Below are 18,608 nucleotides of genomic sequence, written 5' to 3' on the forward strand. Positions count from 1 at the left end.
AATCGTGTGTCGGATAGTTCCTCTCATGAACCCTCAGTTGTCTCGAAGCATAAGCTATAACCTGCTTATTCTGCATCAACACACCACCCAAACCCAACAATGAAGCATCACAGTAAACCTCAAATGATTCCGACGACTCGGTAATATCAGAATAGGAGCAGTAGTTAACCTTCTCTTTAACTCTTGGAAACCTTCTTCACATTTTGAGTCCCAAACAAACGCTTGCCCCTTTCTAGTCAACATCGTCAACGGTAACGCCAACTTAGAAAATCCCTCAATGAACTTCCTATAATAACCAGCCAAACCAAGAAAACTCCTTATCTCAGAAACTGACTTCGGAGCTTCCCACTTAGATACCGCTTCTATCTTAGAAGGATCAACAGCAACACCACCTCTTGAAATCACATGACCAAGAAAACTAACCTCTTCTAACCAAAATTCACACTTTGACAGTTTAGCAAATAACTTCTTTTCTCGTAGAACTCCTAAAACCACTCTCAAATGCTCAGCATGCTCTTCTTCAGATTTCGAATACACCAAAATATCGTCAATAAACACCACAACAAACTGATCTAGGTACGGATGGAAAATCCTATTCATATACTCCATAAACACTCCAGGCGCATTAGTCACACCAAAAGGCATTACAGAATACTCATAATGTCCATACCTTGTTCTGAAAGCAGTCTTCTGAATATCCTCAGTTTTCACACGTATCTGATGATACCCAGATCTCAAATCTATTTTGCTGAACACACTCGCACCAACCAACTGATCCATCAAATCATCAATCCTCGGCAAAGGATACCGATTCTTGATCGTCACTTTATTCAGTTGCCTGTAGTCCACACACAACCTCATAGTACCTTCTTTCTTCTTAACCAATAACACTGGTGCACCCCACGGTGACACACTCGGACGAATAAATTTCTTATCCAACAGATCTTCCAACTGACTCTTCAATTCAGTTAACTCAACAGCAGACATACGGTACGGAGCCATCGATATCGGCCTAGTACCAGGTACCAAATCAATCGAGAACTCAACTTCACGCTCTGGCGGTAATTCATTCACTTCTTCCGGAAACACATCAGGAAAATCACACACCACAGCTAGATCGCAAATCACCAGTTTATCTTTAGCCTCCAAAGTCGCTAACAGCATAAACAACTCTGCCCCATCTGCTACTGCCTCATTCACCTGCCTCGCTGATAGAAACAAACCTTTCCTTCCTCAATCTCAGGAAAATCACAGTCTTATCAAAACAGTTGATATAAACTCGGTTAAACACCAACCAGTTCATACCCAGATAACATCAATCTGCACTAGTGGAAGACACACGAGGTCTATCCCAAAGTCTCTACCAAAAATACTCAAAGGACAATTTAAACAAACTGAAGTAGTAGTCACTGAACCCTTCGCAGGAGTATCAATCACCATACTTCCATGCATCTCAGATATCTCTAATTTAAGTTTCACAGCACAATCCAAAGATATAAAGGAATGAGTCGCACCTGTGTCAATAATAGCTACAAGAGGAAAGCCATTAATATAACACGTACCTCGGATCAAACGATCATCTGCAGAAGTCTCAGAACCCGATAAAGCAAAGACCTTGCCTCCCGACTGGTTCTCTCTCTTCGGCTTAGGACACTGTGGGCTAATATGACCCAACTCTCCACAGTTGAAACAAGTCACAGTCTTCGACCGACACTCTGCAGCCAAATGACCACCTTTTCCACACTTGAAACACTTCCTCTCAGCACTGGTACACTCATGGACACGATGTCCAGCCTGACCACATCTGTAACACTTAGCAGGGGCACTAGAGTCTCCCCCACTAGGCCTCTTCATCCCACTCTGTCTCTGGAAACCTTTGCCAGCTGCATACGGTTTCCCACGATCATTCTGATTCTTGCCTTTCCTATCAACCCTCTGCTGATAGCTTTCCGCTCTGGCCTTGGTATCCTGTTCAAAAATCCTGCAACAGTCAACCAAATCAGAAAACACTCTAATCCGCTGATACCCAATAGCCTGCTTGATCTCGGGACGTAACCCGTTCTCAAACTTCACACATTTCGAAAATTCCCCAGTAGCCTCATCATAGGGAGTGTAATACTTCGACAGCTCTGTGAACTTAGCAGCATACTCCGTAACAGACCGATTGCCCTGCTTCAATTCTAAGAACTCTATCTCTTTCTTTCCTCTGACATCCTCTGGAAAGTACTTCCTCAGGAATCTCTCTCTGAACACAGCCCAAGTGATCTCAGCATTCCCAGCAGATTCCAACTCAGTGCGGGTAGCAACCCACCAATCATCTGCTTCCTCTGACAGCATATGCGTACCGAACCTGACCTTCTGGTTATCGGCACACTCAGTCACTCGGAAGATCCTCTCGATCTCCTTCAACCACTTTTGAGCACCATCTGGATCGTATGCTCCCTTGAACATTGGAGGATTGTTCTTCTGGAACTCACTCAGTTGACGAGCAGCTCTCATTCCCACAACATTCAGATTTCCCCCAAGTACTCCAGCTAGCATACCCAGAGCCTCAGCAATCGCAGCATCATCTCTACCTCTTCCAGCCATCTCTATTCTGAGTTAATCCAATAAGATAAAACAATAAGTACTGATAGGGTTACACAACACCTATCCCGTACAGGGAAACAGAATAATTACGACTCGACTCGACCGACTATGCTCTGATACCACTAATGTAACACCCTTCTAAAATACCCCAAATATTTAATTAAAATAACAATAAATCAATCAGAGTAAATATGCAATTAAGGGTGTCACACAATCATTACACACCATTCACCATAATAACTGTCATGCTCTTTTATTAAAACAGAGTAAACACTTGCATAATACACAGCGGATAGAGACCAATTCAATCATGCAAAACATGTAACACATTACATGTAAAATGGTTCACAACCAACAATAAAACATTTAAAACATCCCATCCCGATGTTACATCTACCAGAGCATGACCCACTAAGGAACTACACTAGACTCCAAGCACTAGCTCCTACTCAATCACTGCTCGTTACCTGAAACATAGTTGTAAGGGTGAGTTCCTCAATCGATATAATAAGCATTATAAAATATCATGTAATGCTAAGTAAATAACACATTAATCACCCAAATCATATCACACATTCAGTAACGGCACATCCACTCAAACATCATAATCATACTCAACATAAACCTCAAAACACACGTATAATATTGGAACACATCCATTCATATTATACACAATACATACATTATGCAATGAGACTCCATGCATGCGGTACCGACTATTCGTGAACATACAGTTCAACCTCACCGATCAAATCCAGATACGGCTACCAAGCCCACTAGTCCCACTCATTTGAGACCTAGTGACTCACTCACTAATCCCTCACCATGGGAATTAGCTACCACCCAAGGGCCATGCTATGCACGCTAATTCACCTAGCATGCAAACATCAACAATAGTCCATAATGACTAACTCACTAATTCCTCACCATGGGAATTAGCTACCACCATAAAGGCCACAATATGCATGCTAAATCACCTAGCAATGCAAAATCATCAACAATAATCCACAATGGACATATGCTCACACTCTAAGCCATACACAGTCCATTCACAATTGCATACATAACCTATACATTCACAGCATTATGCATACCATCATACATCATCAACACATGTATCAAAACATCATATCATGTCAAATAATTAATCACAGTATTAGCACACTCCACTAATACCTATACTGCTCAAAACAGCGGGAATTAATCCCTATTACATCATACGCCAATATAGGCCAAACACCAATTATGCACACATTATTCAAATATTAATTTTTTCACTTTTCCAACAGTGTTAACCGGTTAACGCCCTGGGTTAACCGGTTAACGCAACACAGAACACGCTTTCTGGCAAAACTCAACAGTGTTAACCGGTTAACGCCCTGTGTTAACCGGTTAACGCAGACAGAACAGCAATATTTTCACAACTCACAACAGTGTTAACCGGTTAACGCCCTGGGTTAACCGGTTAACGCAAGCAAAATAGCAATACCTCATAATTCCTAACAGTGTTAACCGGTTAACACCCTGGGTTAACCGGTTAACGCAAGACAGAAAGCTGTTCCTGCGCTAACACGAAGCAGAATGCAGAATTCTCCGCATTTTCCGCCGTTGGAGGACTTCCGGACCTCCGATTCCGATTCCGTAAAAAGCTATACGTTCGGGAAATCACAACTCACACAAATACAGATTCAATTACAGCTTTAACACAACTTATCCAACACAATTTTTCAGCATTCAACATCCCAATTAGGGTCAATTCAACGGTTTATCACTACCCATTACATGTTAACCCATAATACCCATTAAACGACGATAAACCCCCTTACCTGAGTTAATCCGGCAATCCCTACGCTCCAATCTTTTCCGTTCTTCAACCCTTGCTCTCTTGCTCTTCCTCTTTGCCCTTTCTCCCTTTTCAGCCGCTTCTCTGTTTTTCACGTAAAAACCCTTTTACCAAAATGGAACTCTTTTCTTATTTCCAACTTATATATTTTCCAATAATTATTATTCCAATAATAATAATAATAATAATCCAATAATTCCAATTATTTAATTAAATTAATAAATATAATGTTAACTTAAATTAAATAATTATCTTAGTTTTATCGGGGTGTTACAACTCTCCCCCACTAAAAGAGTTTTCGTCCTCGAAAACATACCTCAAGCGAATAACTCTGGATAGGACTCCTTCATCTGACTCTCAAGTTCCCAAGTCACATTGCCACCTGCTGGTCCTCCCCAAGCTACCTTTACCAAAGCAATCTCTTTACCCCGCAACTGCTTCAACTCTCGATCCTCGATCCTCATAGGTGATGTTTCAACAGTCAGGTTATCTCTCACCTGTACATCATCTATTTGGACTACATGCGACGGATCAGGAATGTACCTCCTCAACTGAGACACATGAAACACCTCATGCAAATTCGCAAGTGACGGCGGTAAAGCGATACGATAGGCTACCTCCCCTATCCTCTCCAAAATCTGATAAGGACCAATAAATCGAGGTGTCAACTTCTTCGACTTCAAAGCTCGACCAACTCCCGTTATCGGAGTAACACGGAGAAACACATGATCTCCCTCTTGAAACTCAAGTGACTTCCTCCTCTTGTCGTGATAACTCTTCTGACGACTCTGAGCAATTCTCATCTTCTCCTGAATCATCTTAATCTTTTCCGTAGTTTGTTGAACAATCTCCGATCCAACTACAGCACTCTAACCGGACTCATACCAACATAAAGGCGTCCGACATCTCCTACCATACAAAGCTTCAAACGGTGCCATACCAATGCTCGAATGAAAACTATTGTTGTAGGTAAACTCAATCAAAGGTAAGTAACAATCCCAAGCACCTCCCTTTTCCAAAACACAAGCCCTCAAAAGATCCTCTAGTGACTGAATCGTCCTCTCAGTCTGACCATCAGTCTGCGGATGATATGCAGAACTCAATCTCAGTTTAGTTCCCAAAGCCTTCTGCAAACCTTCCCAAAACTTCGATGTAAATCTAGGATCTCTGTCCGAAACAATACTCGACGGAATACCATGCAAACTTACAATTTTCTCAATATACAACTCAGTTAATCTCTCTAACGGATAATCCATTCTGATCGGAATGAAATGAGCCGATTTCGTCAATCTATCAACAATCACCCAAATAGCTTCAAAATTCTTACTTGTCCTCGGTAAACCAGAAACAAAATCCATACTGATACTATCCCACTTCCACTCTGGAATAGCCAACGGTTGCATTAGCCCAGACGGCTTCTGATGCTCAATCTTTGACTTCTGACAAGTCAAACAAGAATAAACAAAACTCGCAATTTCTCTTTTCATTCCCGGCCACCAGAATAACTTTTTCAAATCATGATACATCTTCGTAGCTCCAGGATGAATACTTAAGCCACTACGATGTCCTTCCTCAAGAATACTCTTCTTAAGTTCGGTAACATCCGGAATACACACCCGATTACCAAATTTCAAAACACCATTCTCATCAACTCTGAATTCACCACCTTGACCTTGATTCACTAGAGTCAACTTATCAACCAAAAGCACATCGGATTTCTGACCCTCTCTAATCTCATCCAGAATACTACTCGTTAACTTCAACATTCCCAATTTAACACTATTGTGAGTACTCTCACACACCAAACTCAAGTCTCTAAACTGCTCAATTAAATCCAATTCCTTAACCATTAACATAGACATATGCAATGATTTCCGACTCAATGCATCAGCCACTACGTTTGCTTTACCCGGATGGTAATTCAAACCAAAGTCATAATCCTTCAGAAACTCTAACCATCTCCTCTGTCTCATATTCAGCTCTTTCTGATCAAACAAATACTTTAAACTTTTATGGTCACTGAAAACCTCAAATCTTGATCCGTACAAGTAATGCCTCCATAACTTCAGAACAAACACCACAGCTGCCAACTCTAAATCGTGTGTCGGATAGTTCCTCTCATGAACCCTCAGTTGTCTCGAAGCATAAGCTATAACCTGCTTATTCTGCATCAACACACCACCCAAACCCAACAATGAAGCATCACAGTAAACCTCAAATGATTCCGACGAACTCGGTAATATCAGAATAGGAGCAGTAGTTAACCTTCTCTTTAACTCTTGGAAACCTTCTTCACATTTTGAGTCCCAAACAAACGCTTGCCCCTTTCTAGTCAACATCGTCAACGGTAACGCCAACTTAGAAAATCCCTCGATGAACTTCCTATAATAACCAGCCAAACCAAGAAAACTCCTTATCTCAGAAACTGACTTCGGAGCTTCCCACTTAGATACCGCTTCTATCTTAGAAGGATCAACAGCAACACCATCTCTTGAAATCACATGACCAAGAAAACTAACCTCTTCTAACCAAAATTCACACTTGACAGTTTAGCAAATAACTTCTTTTCTCGTAGAACTCCTAAAACCACTCTCAAATGCTCAGCATGCTCTTCTTCAGATTTCGAATACACCAAAATATCGTCAATAAACACCACAACAAACTGATCTAGGTACGGATGGAAAATCCTATTCATATACTCCATAAACACTCCAGGCGCATTAGTCACACCAAAAGGCATTACAGAATACTCATAATGTCCATACCTTGTTCTGAAAGCAGTCTTCTGAATATCCTCAGTTTTCACACGTATCTGATGATACCCAGATCTCAAATCTATTTTGCTGAACACACTCGCACCAACCAACTGATCCATCAAATCATCAATCCTCGACAAAGGATACCGATTCTTGATCGTCACTTTATTCAGTTGCCTGTAGTCCACACACAACCTCATAGTACCTTCTTTCTTCTTAACCAATAACACTGGTGCACCCCACGGTGACACACTCGGACGAATAAATTTCTTATCCAACAGATCTTCCAACTGACTCTTCAATTCAGTTAACTCAACAGCAGACATACGGTACGGAGCCATCGACACCGGCCTAGTACCAGGTACCAAATCAATCGAGAACTCAACTTCACGCTCTGGCGGTAATTCATTCACTTCTTCCGGAAACACATCAGGAAAATCACACACCACAGCTAGATCGCAAATCACCAGTTTATCTTTAGCCTCCAAAGTCGCTAACAGCATAAACAACTCTGCCCCATCTGCTACTGCCTCATTCACCTGCCTCGCTGATAGAAACAAATCCTTTCCTTCCTCAATCTCAGGAAAAATCACAGTCTTATCAAAACAGTTGATATAAACTCGGTTAAACACCAACCAGTTCATACCCAAGATAACATCAATCTGCACTAGTGGAAGACACACGAGGTCTATCCCAAAGTCTCTACCAAAAATACTCAAAGGACAATTTAAACAAACTGAAGTAGTAGTCACTGAACCCTTCGCAGGAGTATCAATCACCATACTTCCATGCATCGCAGATATCTCTAATTTAAGTTTCACAGCACAATCCAAAGATATAAAGGAATGAGTCGCACCTGTGTCAATAATAGCTACAAGAGGAAAGCCATTAATATAACACGTACCTCGGATCAGACGATCATCTGCAGAAGTCTCAGAACCCGATAAAGCAAAGACCTTGCCTCCCGACTGGTTCTCTCTCTTCGGCTTAGGACACTGTGGGCTAATATGACCCAACTCTCTACAGTTGAAACAAGTCACAGTCTTCGACCGGCACTCTGCAGCCAAATGACCACCTTTTCCACACTTGAAACACTTCCTCTCAGCACTGGTACACTCATGGACACGATGTCCAGCCTGACCACATCTGTAACACTTAGCAGGGGCACTAGAGTCTCCCCCACTAGGCCTCTTCATCCCACTCTGTCTCTGGAAACCTTTGCCAGCTGCATACGGTTTCCCACGATCATTCTGATTCTTGCCTTTCCTATCAACCCTCTGCTGATAGCTTTCCGCTCTGGCCTTGGTATCCTGTTCAAAAATCCTGCAACAGTCAACCAAATCAGAAAACACTCTAATCCGCTGATACCCAATAGCCTGCTTGATCTCGGGACGTAACCCGTTCTCAAACTTCACACATTTCGAAAATTCCCCAGTAGCCTCATCATAGGGAGTGTAATACTTCGACAGCTCTGTGAACTTAGCAGCATACTCCGTAACAGACCGATTGCCCTGCTTCAATTCTAAGAACTCTATCTCTTTCTTTCCTCTGACATCCTCTGGAAAGTACTTCCTCAGGAATCTCTCTCTGAACACAGCCCAAGTGATCTCAGCATTCCCAGCAGATTCCAACTCAGTGCGGGTAGTAACCCACCAATCATCTGCTTCCTCTGACAGTATATGCGTACCGAACCTGACCTTCTGGTTATCGGCACACTCAGTCACTCGGAAGATCCTCTCGATCTCCTTCAACCACTTTTGAGCACCATCTGGATCGTATGCTCCCTTGAACATTGGAGGATTGTTCTTCTGGAACTCACTCAGTTGACGAGCAGCTCCCATTCCCACAACATTCGGATTTCCCCCAAGTACTCCAGCTAGCATACCCAGAGCCTCAGCAATCGCAGCATCATCTCTACCTCTTCCAGCCATCTCTATTCTGAGTTAATCCAATAAGATAAAACAATAAGTACTGATAGGGTTACACAACACCTATCCCGTACAGGGAAACAGAATAATTACGACTCGACTCGACCGACTATGCTCTGATACCACTAATGTAACACCCTTCTAAAATACCCCAAATATTTAATTAAAATAACAATAAATCAATCAGAGTAAATATGCAATTAAGGGTGTCACACAATCATTACACACCATTCACCATAATAACTGTCATGCTCTTTTATTAAAACAGAGTAAACACTTGCATAATACACAGCGGATAGAGACCAATTCAATCATGCAAAACATTTAACACATTACATGTAAAATGGTTCACAACCAACAATAAAACATTTAAAACATCCCATCCCGATGTTACATCTACCAGAGCATGACCCACTAAGGAACTACACTAGACTCCAAGCACTAGCTCCTACTCAATCACTGCTCGTTACCTGAAACATAGTTGTAAGGGTGAGTTCCTCAATCGATATAATAAGCATTATAAAATATCATGTAATGCTAAGTAAATAACACATTAATCACCCAAATCATATCACACATTCAGTAACGGTACATCCACTCAAACATCATAATCATACTCAACATAAACCTCAAAACACACGTATAATATTGGAACACATCCATTCATATTATACACAATACATACATTATGCAATGAGACTCCATGCATGCGGTACCGACTATTCATGAACATACAGTTCAACCTCACCGATCAAATCCAGATACGGCTACCAAGCCCACTAGTCCCACTCATTTGAGACCTAGTGACTCACTCACTAATCCCTCACCATGGGAATTAGCTACCACCCCAAGGGCCATGCTATGCACGCTAATTCACCTAGCATGCAAACATCAACAATAGTCCATAATGACTAACTCACTAATTCCTCACCATGGGAATTAGCTACCACCATAAAGGCCACAATATGCATGCTAAATCACCTAGCAATGCAAAATCATCAACAATAATCCACAATGGACATATGCTCACACTCTAAGCCATACACAGTCCATTCACAATTGCATACATAACCTATACATTCACAGCATTATGCATACCATCATACATCATCAACACATGTATCAAAACATCATATCATGTCAAATAATTAATCACAGTATTAGCACACTCCACTAATACCTATACTGCTCAAAACAGCGGGAATTAATCCCTATTACATCATACGCCAATATAGGCCAAACACCAATTATGCACACATTATTCAAATATTAATTTTTTCACTTTTCCAACAGTGTTAACCGGTTAACGCCCTGGGTTAACCGGTTAACGCAACACAGAACACGCTTTCTGGCAAAACTCAACAGTGTTAACCGGTTAACGCCCTGGGTTAACCGGTTAACGCAGACAGAACAGCAATATTTTCACAACTCACAACAGTGTTAACCGGTTAACGCCCTGGGTTAACCGGTTAACGCAAGCAAAACAGCAATACCTCACAATTCCTAACAGTGTTAACCGGTTAACACCCTGGGTTAACCGGTTAACGCAAGACAGAAAGCTGTTCCTGCGCTAACACGAAGCAGAATGCAGAATTCTCCGCATTTTCCGCCGTTGGAGGACTTCCGGACCTCCGATTCCGATTCCGTATAAAGCTATACGTTCGGGAAATCACAACTCACACAAATACAGATTCAATTACAGCTTTAACACAACTTATCCAACATAATTTTTCAGCATTCAACATCCCAATTAGGGTCAATTCAACGGTTTATCACTACCCATTACATGTTAACCCATAATACCCATTAAACGACGATAAACCCCCCTTACCTGAGTTAATCCGGCAATCCCTACGCTCCAATCTTTTCCGTTCTTCAACCCTTGCTCTCTTGCTCTTCCTCTTTGCCCTTTCTCCCTTTTCAGCCGCTTCTCTGTTTTTCACGTAAAAACCCTTTTACCAAAATGGAACTCTTTTCTTATTTCCAACTTATATACTTTCCAATAATTATTATTCCAATAATAATAATAATAATAATCCAATAATTCCAATTATTTAATTAAATTAATAAATATAATATTAACTTAAATTAAATAATTATCTTATTTTTATCGGGGTGTTACAAAAATCACTTCAAATCAACCTTGAAAGGTCCAAGTGATTTATCCTAAGTTCAATAAGGTCAAACAAAGTTTGACAAAAAATTTCAGCATTTTTAAAAGTCAGAAACTATTTTTAATCCACTAAAAATGAATAAAAATAACCTAATTGAACTAAAATCTCAAATAAATCTCAAATTAATTAAAAAATAGATGAGAATATTTTTCATAGATCCATCATCATTCAAAAACGTTAGGAAAATATTTTTGTATTTTTTGAATATCAAAAACTATTTAAAATGAATTAAAAATAACCAGAAAAGAGAAAATCCACAAAAAATATCAAATGACAAAATAAAAAATATTAAAAATCAAAATTAGGAACTAGAATTTATTTGGGGAAGAATGCAATTGGTCCCATATTTTTTGGAATTAAAATGAAGAAGATATGAATTTTTGAAAATAATGGGAATAAAAGAAATAAAATCAGAAAATAAGAAATTCAAAAAAACAAGGAGCGTCTGATCAAGCCTCATTAATTGACGTGGCTGATCAGACGCTCCACATGCGCGCTTCCATGGTGTACCAAAGTCATCAGCGAAACACATGACATTATTGAAAGTCATAAGAAGCAAGGGCCAGGATTAGATCTGGAAATAAGAATGGACGGCCACGATTGGATCTGGAGACCAGACGGTGGCCAGCGCCACCGTCTTCTCCGGCTAGCTCCGGTGAGAGCTCAAATTTGCAGAAGAGCAAATGTGCGCCAAAACACGCGATCCAGGCATCAATCGAAAGAGGAAGTGATGTACATCACTCTTATACCATCCACTTCCACTCTAGATTTCTATTAAGAGAGAAATCAGAGATGGAAGCTTGATGGTGTTCATCATGAACTTCATGGATTTCAAAAATTGAGCATTCAAAACAATTGCCTCAATGAAGAGGACTTCAGCCAACATAAAATCCAAGCAAATAGATCAATAAATGGTGAGTTTCGAAGAAAAAACCAGTTGAAGAACAACCTTGAATTCTGGAGATTTGAGCTTGCTTCCTTGCTTCCTTTGGCCAAATAGAAGATCAATGGAGTATGAGAGAGAGGTCTAGGAACTTTAGTTCTAGAAATTCAACCTGATTTAGTTGAATTTCAGATATGAGAAATTGAAGAAAATTGGAATAGTTCCTTTAGCTGTGGCTCGGTTTTCCGTTCAGCAGCATTTTAGATTGACTCATGGATGAAATTTGAATGGAGTGAGGCTCTTATTTATAGATGGAAAGGCAAGGTAAGTGTGATCAAAGTTGTGTGAATGGAATTGGATATTCATTGCATGGGCTTGCATGATCATTCAAAAGGCCTAAATTCAATGCCAAATGCACTCTGAATCACAACTGAGCTAAAATGGTCATGGAATTGGCAATGCACAAGCTTGTATAATGAGTTTCAACATGTCATGCATAATCATGCCTAAAACTTCTCCTCTTCGAAAATGCCATTTGCCAAATCCAAACATGAGCATGTGAGTAATGGTTAGAAAGGTTTTTATGTAAGGAACATTTGTTATGTTGGGGAAAAATCCATTTGAAGTGTGGAAATTGGTGAAATTTGAGTTTAAAGTGCAAGGTGCAAAACATGAAAAGGCAAAGTTTCTAAATTTGGCCAATGTTCAAGCCCCTCTGTTTTGATGATGCAAACTTCAAATGAAAAAACCTCCAACATAAAAGTTGTAGATCTTTTCAATACAATCAAAATGGACTTAAATTTTGCATCATTTGGATTTTTGATGAAAGAGTTATGGGCACTTGAAGTTGGACTTTTTTGCCTTTCAATGCATTTGGTCCAAAGTGACCTATAATGTTTTGCATTATCACATGTATTTCCTTTGAGATTTTGAAATTTTATTCAACATAAAATTTGAAGTAGACATCTTAAGCTTTCCAATTCATTTGATTCCATATCAAAATCATAAAAAATGAATGAGTTATGTCCTTGGGAAGTTGACCTAAAATTAGGGTTTTAGTCAAAATGACCTATAATGTCTTGGAATGGGAGATGACCTTCCAAGATTCAAATCAATTTTTGATGAACATGAAAATTGTTCATATTGTCCTTAAGAACTTTTTTTATTTTGGGATCATCTCCATTTGACCAACACATAAGAAGTTGGGTCTCAGTGCATTTCAAAATAATCAGATGAATTGACTGATTAACTTCTCAAGTCCATGACTCATATCTTGATGAATTGATGATTGAGGACACTCAAATAAGTTCAAATATGCATGAAATGATGAGTTAAAGAACTTCCATTGGTTGTATTTGATCATGGGTTGAGGTTGCTTCAAGAGCAAGGCATTGTGGTGCACAAATGAATTAGGGTTTCTTTGGGGAACAAACCTCAAACCCTTTGACTTGTTTTGATCAAAATGATGAATTCAGATGCTAGGGAAGCACATTTGATGGAGGGGAGCTTTGGGAACTATTACCATGCTTGCTTTCCTCTTCTTTTGACCATATCTTTGTACCAATGATCTCCTTGAAGCTTTTGACCTTGTGATTGCTCAAGCTACAAACAAAAGATGTTAGTGACATATTTTTGTGCTTTTGGTTGGTGATCTCAAACCACTCACAAGAGGTCCTACCCAAAGGTAAAGGGAACCAAGATTCTTATGATCCTTGAGGTTTTGCAAATGCAATGTTATGATGCCATGAGGGATCTTAGGGTCAAAATTGGGGTCTTACACACATTATCTCAAAAGGTTCTGACCAATCAGGTGGTTTCATAATGGGTGCTGAGATTAACGCCTGCTTTAAAAGATTAAATGCGTCATTACATTTTTCATCAAAAATGAATTCAGCATCTTCCATTAAAAGTCCAGTTAAAGGTTTGGTTATTTTGGAGAAGTCCTTAATAAAACGCCGGTAGAATCCAGCGTGTCCAAGAAAGCTTCGGACTTCTCTGATGGTTTTTGGTGGTTTTAGGTTTTCTATAACTTCTATTTTAGCTCTATCTACCTCTATACCTTTTTCAGAAACTATATGTCCTAAAACTATTCCTTCGGTCACCATGAAATGACACTTTTCCCAGTTTAGCACGAGGTTCACCTCCACGCATCTCTCCAGGATTTTCTCAAGGTTAGCAAGACAATTGTGGAAATCAAATCCGCAAACCAAGAAATCATCCATAAACACTTCCATGATACCATCTAAGTAATCTGCAAAGATTGTCATCATGCAGCGTTGGAAAGTAGCTGGGGCATTACAGAGGCCGAATGACATTCGTCTGTAGGCAAAAGTTCCATAAGGGCATGTAAAGGTAGTTTTTTCTTGATCTTCGGGGTGGATAGGTATTTGGAAGAATCCAGAGTATCCATCTAGATAGCAGAAGTAAGAGTGTCTGGCTAGACGCTCCAACATTTGGTCTATAAACGGTAAAGGGAAATGATCTTTCCTGGTTGCTTTATTTAATTTTCTATAATCTATACACATCCGCCATCCTCCTTCTAAACATTTTGCTACATGTTCGCCTTTATCGTTTTGCACGACTGTGATGCCTCCCTTTTTAGGTACTACATGCATAGGGCTTACCCACTTACTATCCGAGATCTGATAGATTATACCTGCCTCAAGTAACTTAAGAACTTCCTTTTTAACAACATCACGCATTATAAGGTTTATTCTTCTCTGATGTTCCCTGGAGGGTTTTGAATCTTCTTCGAGCGAAATCTGATGCATGCATACGGATGGGCTTATACCTTTCAGGTCAGAGATATTATATCCTAAGGCTGAGGGATATCTTCGTAAAATGTCTAAAAGTTGGTTCGTTTCCTCTTGGCTCAAGGTAGCACTGACTATAACTGGACGGTTCATCTTTTCATCGAGGAACTCATATCTCAGGTTCTTAGGCAGTTCCTTAAGTTCTAAGGTTGGTTTCTTAGGGCATGGCATAGGATCTGGGGTAAGGGATAAACATTCGTAAAGGTTATCATCGATGTAGGGTTTTTTAGAGTCATCATCTTCCCTTATGAGAGTTGATGGTAACTTAATTGTTTTTATAATTTCTTCTTGTTCTAGTTCTCTAACACATTCATCAATGATATCTAAGGCATAACACGCGTCTCCCATCACAGGTGCCATAAGAAATTTCGAAAGTATAAATTCTATTTTCTCGTCACCTACCTCAAATGTCAACTTTCCTTTCTTGACATTTATTATGGCTCCTGCAGTCAATAAGAATGGTCTACCTAGAAGGATTGGTATATCATTGTCCTCTTTGATGTCCATGACAACAAAATCAGTAGGGATAAATAACTGACCTATCCTAACAGGGACATCTTCTAAAATGCCTATCGGATACTTAACAGATCTATCCGCTAACTGAAGTGACATCTTAGTGGGCTGTAATTCTCCTAAGTTTAACCTCTCACAAACTGCTAAAGGCATTAAGCTCACACTAGCTCCTAGGTCTAGAAAAGCTTTTTCGATGACATGATTACCCAAAAGGCAAGGAATGGAGAAATTTCCAGGATCTTTATCTTTCTTTGCTAATTTGTCCTCGGAAATAGCATTACATTCCAAAGGCTTCGGACCGTCAAGTCTACGTTTGTTGGTAAGGATGTCTTTGAGAAACTTTGCATAAGAAGGTATTTGGGTGATGGCTTCTGTGAAAGGGATTTCTACATGAAGTTTTTCTATAACTTTAATAAATTTTTGATACTGTTTATTGATCTGGGTTTGTTTGAGTCTTTGCGGATATGGTATAGGTGGTTTATATGGCGGGGGTGGTACATAAGTTTTATCTTTAGGTTTTTCTCCTTTTTCTTGACCTTCCTGGTTTTCAGATTCCTCTGGTTCCTTTACTTCGTCCGTGAGTTTGGTATATTCCTTAGAAGTTTCGGGTTCACTCAATCTAGGGTTTGGTGGCTAATCATAAGCGTTCCCACTTCGTAGGGTAATGGAATTGGCTTGTCCTCTCGGATTTTGTTGAGGTTTTCCAGGGAATTGTCCTCCAGGTGTAGTCTGAGGGGCTTGGTTTAAAGCTACCTGAGAGATCTGGGTTTCAAGCATCTTAGTATGAGTAACTATTTGGTCAACCTTGGTTCCTAACTGAGTAATCAATTCGTTAACATGAATGTTCTGGTTCATGAACTCCTTGTTTTGTTGGTTTTGAGCGGTGATAAAATTTTCCATAATTTTCTCAAGGCTCGGCTTTGGTGGTACAGGTTGCATAGGTTGATTTGATCTTGGGGCTTGATAACTAGGTCTCGGAGGTGCATTATTTTGGATAGGGTTATTGTTTTTATAGGAGAAGTTCGGGTGATTCCTCCATCCAGGGTTATAGGTATTCGAGTATGGGTTCCCTTGGGTGTAGTTCACTTGCTCAAAGTGGGTTTCGTTTAATAGACTGCATTCTGTAGATTGGTGTCCTTTGGTTCCATATATCTCACAATCCGATGAAACTGCGGCTACAGTATTCGGATTTATGCACATATGCTCGACCTTAAGGGCTAATGCGTCCATTTTCGCTTGCATCATGTCTATAGAGCTTAGTTCATGCACTCCTCCTTGGGCTTCCTTCTTCTCAACTGTCGCTCGTTCAACTCCCCATGATTGATGGTTTTGAGCCATATCTTCGATGAGGGCACTAGCTTCAGGATAAGGTTTGTTCATCATAGCACCGCCTGCGGCAGCATCGATGGTCATCTTCGTGTTATAGTGAAGTCCATTATAGAAGGTTTGAATGATTAACCAATTTTCTAAACCATGATATGGGCATGCTCGTAACAACTCTTTATATCTCTCCCATGCTTTGAACAACGATTCTCTTTGGTTTTGGGTAAATCTAGTTATATGGTTTCGAAGAACGACGGTCTTACTCGGGGGAAAATATCTAGCAAGAAAAACTCTTCTAAGGTTATCCCAAGTTGTAATGGAATTGGGTAGAAGGGAATCTAACCATGATAGGGCTTTATCTCTGAGGGAAAAAGGGAATAATCTTAAACGTATTGCCTCAGAAGAAGCTCCATTGGTTTTAAAAGTGTCTGCTAATTGAAGAAATATTTTTAAATTGGTTTGGGTTCTCAGTAGCGAGACCTGCGAATTGTCTCTGTTGCACTAGTTGCAACAGGGATGGTTTAAGTTCAAAATTATTAGCTCGGACGGTTGGGTTTACTATACTAGAACTAGGTTCTTCATTTGATGGTTGAGCGAAATCTTTAAGAGGTCTTTTGGTTTTGATCTTCGGCCATAGCTCTCTTAATTCTATGAAAGAATAAACGTGCACGAGCGTAACGTTCAGGTTCCGCCAGAGGATATACTAAGCTTAAACTTCCGGTGCTGCGAGTTCTTCGCATTGACCGGCGGGAAATAGCCTAAGTCTAAACGATATAACAATAGGAAAATGAAATTTGACGAAATTGGTCCCCGGCAACGGCGCCAAAAGCTTGATGCGTGCTTTTCGCAAGTATAAGAACACGTCAGAGTAATATAAAAGATTGTCGAATCCACAGAGACCAAGTGTCAATCTATCATTATCTATTGTTATGGTGTTTATCAAAGGCAATCAAAATAGGTGTTTTTAGAGTGTGCAATGAAAAGTAAAGTATTGAATAAAGTTTAATTAATAAAGACAGGGTCAAATGTAATTCACATAATCAATTAATAATCCAAGTACTTGCTGATAGAACTACTTATGGGCAATGTTTCCTACTTTGAAAAGAACTAACTTAACGGGAACTGTCGCTTTCGCGTATTCAGAACCGAGTTGTACTCCCTAATCAAACCCTCTTATTGTCACTTATAAAAAGGCGCGCATTGCGTTAGAGTAGTAAACCTATTTTTAAGAAATATAGTATCTTGACTAAGTTGAAAAGTATTATAACCTGGATTTCTTAACCAAAAGAGGTTCTTACGAACCAGACTCTAAACTTATAAACGCGTCCGAAAATAGTTTTAAAATCTCTTTTCTTCTTAAGTTAAAATCTCCTAATGAACTAAACAAAGCGCTTTCGCTGTTTTTGAAATAGTTAAAAACAATTAAGTTTAGATAGACGTTGGACGGCTTTCGATCTTACCCAACGGAATTGAAGTGAGGGAAAACTTAAGTTGAAAGTTAAAATAGCCCTTAAGTGCTTCTACGAACAATTGTACGGATTATCGGTTCAATTACAATCCTTACATTCTAACCTTATAAATTTAGTTAGACATGGTAAAGTAAAAGTGCATTAATTTAAATAAAAGTAGTGCGAGTGCGGAAAGTAAATAAAAGTAGTGCGAGTGCGGGAAATAAATAATTTAAAGCGAGTGCGAGGAAATAAATAAAAGTAAAGCGAGTGCGGGAAAATAAATAAAGTAAAGCGAGTGCGAGGAAATAAATAAAGTAAAGCGAGTGCGGGAAAAT

The 18,608-nt window shown here is 39.7% G+C and overlaps 1 non-coding gene across 1 annotated transcript; it reads left to right on the forward strand.

Annotated features, from left to right (window-relative positions):
• The first annotated feature begins 16,967 nt into the window (after positions 1-16,967).
• On the forward strand, positions 16,968-17,074 carry LOC127099240 (small nucleolar RNA R71). Its single transcript, XR_007793769.1, has one exon. It is a non-coding gene; the product is annotated as a small nucleolar RNA R71 (small nucleolar RNA).
• The last annotated feature ends 1,534 nt before the right edge of the window (positions 17,075-18,608 follow it).

This window comes from Lathyrus oleraceus, chromosome 6 (genome assembly GCF_024323335.1).
Source record: "Lathyrus oleraceus cultivar Zhongwan6 chromosome 6, CAAS_Psat_ZW6_1.0, whole genome shotgun sequence".
Lineage (NCBI taxonomy): Eukaryota > Viridiplantae > Streptophyta > Magnoliopsida > Fabales > Fabaceae > Lathyrus > Lathyrus oleraceus.